The 9916-nt window shown below is 40.7% G+C and overlaps 1 long non-coding RNA gene across 1 annotated transcript; it reads left to right on the forward strand.

Annotated features, from left to right (window-relative positions):
* Nucleotides 1-460: 460 nt before the first annotated feature.
* On the forward strand, nucleotides 461-5812 carry LOC109378463 (uncharacterized). The gene is made up of 2 exons (XR_002122989.1): nucleotides 461-620; nucleotides 5543-5812. It is a non-coding gene; the product is annotated as an uncharacterized LOC109378463 (long non-coding RNA).
* Nucleotides 5813-9916: the final 4104 nt, after the last annotated feature.

The following is a 9916-nucleotide window of genomic DNA, read 5'->3' on the forward strand; positions in this document are numbered from 1 at the left end:
TTAGCTGTAGAGGGCAGTGTCACTGGCCCTCATATGTGGGATCCGAACCAGGGCCCTCTGGCGTCCCAAGCCAGCTCTTAACCATCGCGCCACTCGGCCAGCCCCAGAACCTTCTTAACTGATTACTATGAGATGGGGTAAAGTGAAAGTGGATTTGCCAAGTGCATCACCCATATGTGTTTGGCTTCAGGCCTGCTGGAGGTCCATTCCTTCTGAAGGTAATTCTACAATCAAAGACTCATTGATTGAGTCATTCATTAATGTAGAGTCAGCAAAACTTACTGAGTTTCTGTTGTGTGCCATGCACTGCCCTTGTTGGTTGAGCAGTGGCAAACACTTAGTCTTCTTCAGTGATTCGTTGGTTAAGGAATGCTCTATGAGTAAGACCCTTGGGGATCTGAGACAGAGATGGCACAATTTCTGTTTTCCAAGTACTGATGACTGATAGACTCATAAAGTCTCCTCTGTTTTTTCTGCAGCTCAGTAAACGCTCTGCCACTGACCTGTGTGGCCGGAATGATGGAAACCTTAAGGTGATATTCCCTGATGTAGAGATGGAGGATGTCACTAATTCTGGGCTCAGAGTCAGAGCTCAGCCTGGGGACTACGTGCTGGTGAAGGTAAAGGGTCCTCTGGAGTTTTTGGTTTGCACCGTGAAATGGCTGTTGGATTGGATAATTTGGGGGAATGAATTTTTCTCCTGGAGAAATTCTTTAGTAAAATAAAAATCTCTTCTCAACCTGAACAATGGAAGGGCACCTTGAATTGAATTGTAGACGATTTCTAACTATTGCCTTCTTGTTTTTCTTCTCTTCTCTCTTGCCCTGGAAGGGTTCTTTTTGGGAATTTGGTGAGATTGAAGTACACAGTAGCATGTAGTTTCTTACTAGGAAGAGAGGCCAGGAAGTACAGGTGATTTGGAGTGAGCTGACAGTTCTCTCTTGTCAGAGATCAGCATGCCCTTCGAAGCCTCTGATGCTTCAGGCATCCCTAACGTACATGTACTCCAGTTTCCTGGGCCCCTCCCTGGACTAGCTGATCAGCTGTGGGAAGGTTTCCTCTTGCTTCTTTTCCCTCTTTCACTGGGGATAGTCCTCCTTTCTTTCCTCTTTTTTTCCCCTCCTTTTCTTCTTACACTACCACAGGTCTGCTACTGCCATGTCCCTTTTCTTCTGGTCCTAGTGTCTACTTTGCCCCAGAACCAGAGGCTGGCAGGACACATAAGGTGAGATAGGCAGGAGCAAAGCTGCTTCTCCAGCACTGAGCTCCGGAGCATCTACGAGAGAGAGGTGGAGAGAGGGCAATTGTTTTTCTGCTGATGTTGATCAGTGTTTTGTCCTCTTGCCTATTTCTTAGTGTCTTACCCTCTACTCTGCTTTCTACACTTGCTCTTACTGTCACCTCCATCTTGAATCATGGGAGCCATGGTCCATGGCTTGTAACTGAGGGAGGTTCATTCCTCTGGCACAGAGCTTCTTTGGATTGGCTTGGAAATTTTGCCAACACTTCTAACTTTTCTGTCCATCTGACAAAAACATACAACACAATCAATTTGTTGGCTGGTGACTATGATGTCATTCCCTCCTGTCCTTGTCATGACTGGGAATTGTCTTAATTAAACATTACCTAGGAATTTCCTAAGTAGAGTAATTCCCACTAGGCCGCAATGTGAATGATCTAGAAACAATCCCGCATAGCTTTCTCCATTTGTTCTTTTTTTAAAAGTTTTTTTTTTTTTAAGATTTTTTTTTATTGGGGAATTGGGGGATGGGAACAGCGCTGGGGAATTGGGGGAAGGGGAACAGACAAGTTGCTGTCGTTTTGTTCTTCAGTCTAGTTGTGGAGGACGTTGCTTCACTGGCCCAAGTTGGCACCATCATTGTGCTCTTCCCGGGTAAGGCAGATCAGTCGCCGACTTCTGGACAGCCGCTCACGCTGGCTGCTGGCCGCTCACGCTGGCTGCTGGCTGCTGGCTACACACGGTAGCCCATTGCAACCCACTGCAGCAGTGGCTGCAGCCTATGCCGTCGCCAGCGACTCCCGGCATCTTAGATGTTGTTCAGCATCTTAGCTGTAGAGGGCAGTGTCACTGGCCCTCATATGTGGGATCCGAACCGGGGCTCTCTGGCGTCCCAAGCCAGCTCTTAACCATTGCACCACTCAGCCGGTCCTAAAAGTTTTTGACACTATCTTATTATTTCTCCCTCTTTGGAATGTTTGTTTCTTTGATTTTTAGTTGCTTTCCCATACCTCTTCCTGCTCCCTTTCCACTCTAGCTAAGGGTTACTTGAAGAAAAGGAAGGAGGTTGGTGGGTTGGGTTGTAGTGTTAGTATGATATTCTTTTGTAAAATGCAAAAATTGCAGTTGTTAAGAAAGGTAGAGAGGTTATGCTGCATTACTTGGTACTCTGTTTTGTTCTCAAGTGATGTAAACCCCACAGGTAAGATTTAGCGGAAGGATCAAAATTAAGGAAGGGCTGTGGAACCAGGGGTCTGTTGGCTCTTTTTCTGTGTTGCTCATCTCTGCTGTTTCATTTCTCTCCAGTTAGAGTCTCTGGGCTGTGCTAGAACCATTCCCTCATAAATTTCACTTTTTTGTCTCCCTCCCTTCTGTGGTGCTTATTTCGCTGAATCCCAGCTCTGGTAAAAGTGGTTATCTGCTTCCTCTGCACCTGTGCCCTATCATCTGAACATTGCTGGGGAAAAGCACACAGTTAATCCGTATGAGATAGATGAGGTCAGATGATGGTGATTGAAAACTCAAAATACAGGTAGGACTTCTCGTTCTCATAAAAATCTAGTTATGGAAGGTCTAGGACTGGTGATTGTGATGGCTCCATGATCATCAAGGGTTTATGTTCCTTCTGTTTTTGTTCTCTGTGTGTGGCTTCCATTCTCAAGGTAGCCTCATGATCCAACATGGCTGCTCCAGCTACCATGTCCATATTCTAGGTAGGAGGAAGAAGGAAAAAGAGATGGGAAGGGCATGCCCTCTTCCTTTCAGGACATTTTGCAGAACTTCCACACACTGTTTCCACCATAGTAACATACCACACCAGGCTACAAAGAGTCAGAGAAGTGTAGTCTTCATTCTGAATGACCATGTGCCCACTTAAAAATTGAGAGTTCTGTTATTGAGGAAGAAGAGGAGAAATGTTGGGGGATAAGTAACAGTCTCTTCCACATAAACCAACAGTACTCCGTACAAATTTATGACCATGAAACTCACCTGAATGTTGAGCATGGCCTTGAAATCCTCATGCTACGATTTCCCTGGCATACTGACTTTCCCACTCTTTCTTCTTAAATCTTCATCTGCCTATCCAGATCCTACTCTCAGCTAACGTCTGACTTATATTCATAGAAAAAATAGACAAAGTCAGGTGAAACCTCATTGTCTCATCATTATTTCCACCAGCTCACTCACATCTCTACCCATACGTGCTGTCTGGTCACATGAAACTGTGTAGGAAACGTCTGTGCCTTCTGTTAACGGTGTCCCTTGTGTCTTCACTTCCGTCCCTTCCCATCTTCTCAGGAGATTTGCATTTATCTCCTTGCTCTCTTGCATCTTAAACTTAATGTGGCCTAAATAGAATGGATTCTTCCCACTTGCCTGCAATTTTCTACTTTTCAAGCCTTCCCCAATTTCAGTAAATGGCACCACTCAATTGCTCAAGCCAAAAATCTAGAATTCATCCTAGATAGTTGCTTTCCTGTACTCCCCATCAGCTGTCCATCTGTTTCGGCTTCTCCTATGGAATGTATCTTGAACCTGACCATTTCTTTCCATCTCCAAGCCACCATCATTTCTTGGCTGGGAGATTGCAGTGTCCTCTTCACGGACCTTCTGCTTTTATATTTTAAAGATAAATTATTTATTGAAGAATATCATAAATGTAGAAAATTGCCCACGTTGTAAGTGTACTACTTGACGAATTATCATAAAGTGAACCTACTCATATAACTACCACCTGGACCAAGAAACAGAATATTTTCAGAACCCCAGAACCCCCCTAATGTTCCTAACAGTTGCCCTGCATCCTGGTTTCTGACACCATAGTTTAGTTTTTCCTGTTTTTGATCGTCACACAATTGAATCATACAGTGTGTATTTTTGGTGCCTGTCTTCTCTCCCTGAAACTTACGTTGTGCAATTCATCCATGATTATATTTATTCATGTTATATGACTATACCACAATTGATTTATGCATTGGACTGTTGTTGGCCATTTTCATTGTTTCCAGCTTGGAGCTATTACAAATAGAATTGCTGTGAATATTCCTGTACATGTGTCTTAGTGCACATACGTATTTATTTCTGTTGGGTATATGACTTAGAATTGCTGGGCCATAGGTTTGTATAATAGAAGCAGCTGAAGTGATTATACCATTTTACATTCTCACCAGCTGTGCGTGAGAATGCCAGAGGCATCATATTCTCTCTTCCGTTCTTGCCCTCCTCTAGAATGTCTGCCCCGCAACAAGCAGTGTGATCTTTCTAGATCAGATCCCTCACTCCTCTGCTTGAGCCCTCCAGTGGCTTCTTATTAGAGCCAGCATGAAATGCAAGGTGTCCAAGGCCTTATATGATCTGCCCCAGCTACCTTTCCAACCTCACATCCCTTGCACTCTTCTTATTCTCTCTCCTCCAGCCTTGGTGGCCTCCTTTTTATCCCTCAGACCTGGTCTGGTGTCAGACAGGGACTTTGCACATGCTGTGTTGCTTGGGAGGCTCTTGATCTTTGTCTGGCTGCCTTTTTTAAAACGTTCAGTGTATCTCTGAAATGTCACCTCCTTGAGAGGCCTTCTCTGGCCACTGTCCCGCTAAAGCACCTGCCCTCCACTTTGTTCTTGTCACTGTTTACCGCAGTAGCCTATTTTAACTCCGTAGCACATGAAATCATCCTTGTTTGTTTCTTTACATATTTATTGTCTCTTTTCTCCTAAAGCTCCTTTGAGGTCAGAGAAAATATCTGTTTTGTTCATTTCAGTATCTTCAGCACCTAGGACTATCCTTAGACCATAACAAGTACTCAATAAATATTTACTAATGCACTGACTTGTTCTCATGGTAAGAAATGAGACCACTGGTGCCTTTGGGGTCACATGCTTTTAGCGCTCAATTAAAGAGGAAGGAGAGCCTTTCTCACCACATTTGGGCCATAAATATCCTACGGAAGGATTTGACTGGTCCAGCCTGGATCACAGCTTACCCCTGGGGTTGGGAGGGCAGGGTCTGTGATGGGCAGCTCACACCTGAACCTTATGGTTGGTGCTGGGGAGAAGCCATCTCCCAAGAGAAAAGGAAGAAGTGGCTATTTGGGATTGACCTATTTTGGACTTCTTAAATTCCATGCTTTACCATTGCATCAGACCTCCCTTCCTTCCAGGATTGGGGGCATACAGGAACCATGTAGCCTCTGCTGGCCTGTCATCTCTGTCAGGTCCCTCTTGTTGGCCTCTCCTCTCGAGGTTCCTTTTTAAGTCCCTGTAGTGCAGCCTTGTTTACCTTGTCTTCTCCTGACTGGTTTTCTTTCAGATCACCTCTGCCAGCTCTCAGACACTTAAAGGACATGTTCTCTGCAGGACCACTCTGAAGGACTCTTCAGCATATTGCTGACCCGAGCGATGACCTCAGAGCTGACGTGGGCAGTCCTTCCCAACAGGAAGGACTGGTCACTAATGAAAGAGGTAATGAAGCTTTGAAGACAAACCACAAGTGGTGAAGCAACTTTATGTCAAATGGAAAATGCATCTCTTTGCTGCTACATGAACAGGCTTTATAATCATTAAATTTATCTAAACTGAAGTCATCCCGCTGTCTCTCTACTTTTACTTCATTTTTACTTTGGTTAGTGTTTCTGGGATTTTCCCTAGTGTGTTAAGTGTTTCCCAACCTAATTTCTGCTGTGGACACTGCTAACCTCTCTGGTTTTCTCCACTGGACCCCGGGAGTTAGAAACTGAAGGGGAGGGGAAAGTGGAAAGAACCATTTGCTTGGGAAAAACTGCTCTAGATTTTTCTTAACATTTGGTAAGATGACATTGACTCAGCTGCTTATCTCTTCTCTTTATTCTCATATTTTACCTGAAGATTTCGCTCATGGACTTCTTTTTTAGCCTGTCAATTCATTCTTTGCCTTCAGTTCTGACAGCACCTGGAGTTTGGGAAGATATCATTACCTACTCGTAAGCTTTGAACACTCATTCTTGGCCCATTCACTACCAAGTTTATGTCATTCTGTTGGTATCGTGAAAAAAAAATTCCAAAGATGGTAGCGTGGAGTACTTGGGAGTCAGAAGGACTATTGTTCAAGTTCCCATTCCATTGCTTAAGAGTTGTGTGTCTTGAGTAGTTACTTGCCTGGGTTTTCTCATGTGACATGGGGATAATAATAATAATAATAATAATAATAATAATAGTAATAATATGTTTATCTCATACGGAGTTCAGTGAGATTATACTTGTAATGAGTTTAGCACTATCATGCTCGCTTCAGCAGCACATATACTGAAATTTGAACGATACAGAGAAGATTAGCATAGCCCCTGCACACAGATGACACGCAAAAAGAAAACAAGAGTTTAGCACTATCTACGGAACATGATAAGTTTTTAGCAAATGGGAGCAATCATTGAAGGATTTTGCTTCTAAAGCAAGGCAGCGTTTATTAGGATGTCCCAAGGCTTTTATTGTGTGTCTGCCCTTAATCTCCTTTAGACCCTTTCCACTGACCTGCACGACCGCCTTTGGGAATCCCAGGCTGGGAACCTCTTCCTCAGGTGCTGGTTCGGCCTGGGAAGATTGGTGTCTGCTATCGAGGTCCATCTTCTGAGGAAAACCTTTGTTATAACTCTTCACCTTCATTCTTTTTTTTGTTTGTTTTTGGTTTTCTTAGTTTTTTCATATTCTCATTTTTCTTCTTCACCTTCATTCTTTACTCAAAAGGCATTTTAAAACAAGTTTTGAAATTTTATTTTACTTTTTATGAAAAAAATGTACTTGTAGTAAATAATTCAAACAATATAATAGGTATCTGTAATTGGTTGGTTTCTTTCCTACTGCGTTCTCCTAGTCTCCTAATTCCCTTTTATAAAAGCCAGCACTTTTATCATTTTCCAGTGTCTTTTCAGAGGCAATCTTCTGTATGTACAGTGATTCGTATGTATATTTGTTTTACACAAATGGTTAAACACCATCCACACTGTTAATAGCTTTATTGAGATATGTGTAATTGACATACAACTGACATGCACATATTTTAAAGTGTACAGTTTGATGTTTCGACCATATGTATATACCCATGAAACCATCACCAAATCAAGACAATGAATATACCCATCATCCCTGAAATTTTTCTCATGTCCCTTTGTAATCCATCTCATATTCCCAATCCCCAAGTGACCATGGATTTTCCTGTCACACATTTGATATGTTGTATTTTCATGTTCATTAATTTCAAAATAACTTTCTAATGTTCCTTTTGATTTCTTCTTTGACCCATGGGTTATTTAGAACTGGGTTATTTAATTTCCACATATTTGGGGATTTTCCTGAGATCTTTATGATATTTATTAATTACATTGTGGTCAGAGAACATACCTAGTATGATTTTAATCATTTGAATTTATTGAGACTTGTTTAATGGCTCAAAACATGATCTATCTTGGTAAATATTCAGTGTGTACTGGAAAAGAATATGTATTTTGCTGTTATTGGATATAGAGTTTTATAAATGCCAGTCAATTCAGGTTGTTGCTCAAGTCTGTAATACCCTTGCTTGCTATCTATCAAGTTCTTCTGTCAACTAGTGAGGGCGGGGTATTGAAATTTTTAAAAATAATTATGGATTTGTCTCTTGTATCTTTGTAGTTCTATCAAGGTTTGTTTCATGTATTTTGAAGCTCTGTTACTAGGTGAATAAACATTTAGAATTTTTATGTTCTCTTGACTGATTCCTTTATCATAATGAAATGACCTTCTTTAACCCTGGTAATATCTTTTGCTTTGAAATCTACATTGTTTGATATGACTGTAACCACTTTGGCTGACTCCCTCCTTTTTTATTGAGATTATAGTTCATGTAGCAATATCACTATTTTAAAGTGTACAATTCAGTGGCTTTTAGTATGCAGATAGTTCTGCAACTATCACCACTGTCAAATTTTAGAACATTTTCATCTCTCCCAAAAGAAACCCCATATCTGTTAGTGGTCACTCCTTATTTTTCCCTCCTCCTATCCATTGGCCAACATTCTGAACCTTCTGTCTCTTGATTTTCCTATTTTGGACATTTTATATGAATGTAATCATACAATATGTGGCCTTTGTGTCTGGGTTCTTTGACTAAGCATAATGTTTTCAAGATTCATCCATGTTGCATAATGTGTCAGTACTTCATTCCTTTTTTATGATTGAATAATGTCAATGTAATACTCTATGTTAATAGAATGGACTGATTACTAGCTCAATCTCCTTACTAGTTCTAGGTCTGTTTTATTTTCCATTTCTTGAGTCAAATTTGGTAGTTTGTGTGTTTCAAGGAATTTGTTTGTTTCAAGCAGGTTATCAACTTCGTTGACATACAAGTGTTTGTAGTATTCTTTTATAATCCTTTTATTTCTCTAAGATTGGTAGTAATATCCTCAATTTCATTTCTGATTTACTATCTTGACTCTTCTCTTTTTGTCAGTCTAGCAAAAATTTTGTGAATTTTGTTCATCTTTTCAAGGAGCCAACTTTTGTTTTTGTTGATTCTCTTGAGTTTTTTGTTCTCTATTTTATTTGTCTCTGCTCCAATCTTTATTGTTTCATTCCTTCTGCTTGCTTTGGGTTTAGTTAGCTCTTTCTCTAGCCCTTAAGGTGGAAAGTGGGTTACTGATTTGAGATCTTTGTTCTTTGTCTTTTTAACACAGGAGTTTATTTTTTAGAGCAGGTTTACAGCAAGATTGACTGGAAAGCACAGAGAATTCCATATACCTTTTGCCCCCACACATGCACAGACTCTCTCACTATCAACCTCCCACAGCAGAGTGGTACATTCGTTACAATTGATGAGCCTAACTTGACTCATTATTATCACACACAGTCCATAGTTTACACTAGGATTCTGTCTTGGTATTATACATTCTGTGGATTTGGACAAATGTATAATGAATTATAGTGTCATATAGAGTAGTTTCATTGCCCCCAAATTCCTCTGTGCTCTGCCCATTTGTCTTTCACTTCCCCGCAAGCTCTGGCAACCACTGAATTTTTTACCACCTTTATATTTTTACCTTTTCCAGAATGTCATGGAGTTGGAATCACACATAATGTGGCCTTTTCAGATTGGCTTCTTCCACTTAGAAATATGCATTTAGAGCTCCTCCATGTCTTTTCATGGCTTTGTAGCTCATTTCTTTGTAGTGCTGAATATCCTGTTGTATGGATGTACCACAATAGCTAAATGTATCTATCCATTTACCTAATGAAATACATCTTTGTTCCTTCTAGTTTTGGCAATTATGGGTAAAGCTGCTCTAAACATCTGTGTATGAGTATTTGTGTGGACATAAGTTTACAACTTATTTGAGTAAATATCAAGGAGTGTGATTGTTGAATCATATGGTAAGAGTATTTTTAGTTTTGTAAGAAACTGCCAAACTGTTCTCCAAGGTGGCGATACCATTTTGCATTTCTACCAGCAATGAATAAGAGTTCTTATTGCTCCACATCCTTGTCAGCATGTGGTGTTGTCAGTGTTCTGGAATTTAGCCATTCTAATAGGTGTTTAGTGGTATCTCATTGTTGTTTTATTTACAGTTCTCTAATACTTACTTTCATATGCTTATTTGTATCTATGTATCTTTGGTGAGGTGCCTGTTTTGATCTTTTGTTCACTTTTTAATCAGGTTGTTAATTTTCTTTTAAG

Source organism: Hipposideros armiger, unplaced genomic scaffold (assembly GCF_001890085.2).
Source record: "Hipposideros armiger isolate ML-2016 unplaced genomic scaffold, ASM189008v1 scaffold_2017, whole genome shotgun sequence".
Taxonomy (NCBI): Eukaryota; Metazoa; Chordata; class Mammalia; order Chiroptera; family Hipposideridae; genus Hipposideros; species Hipposideros armiger.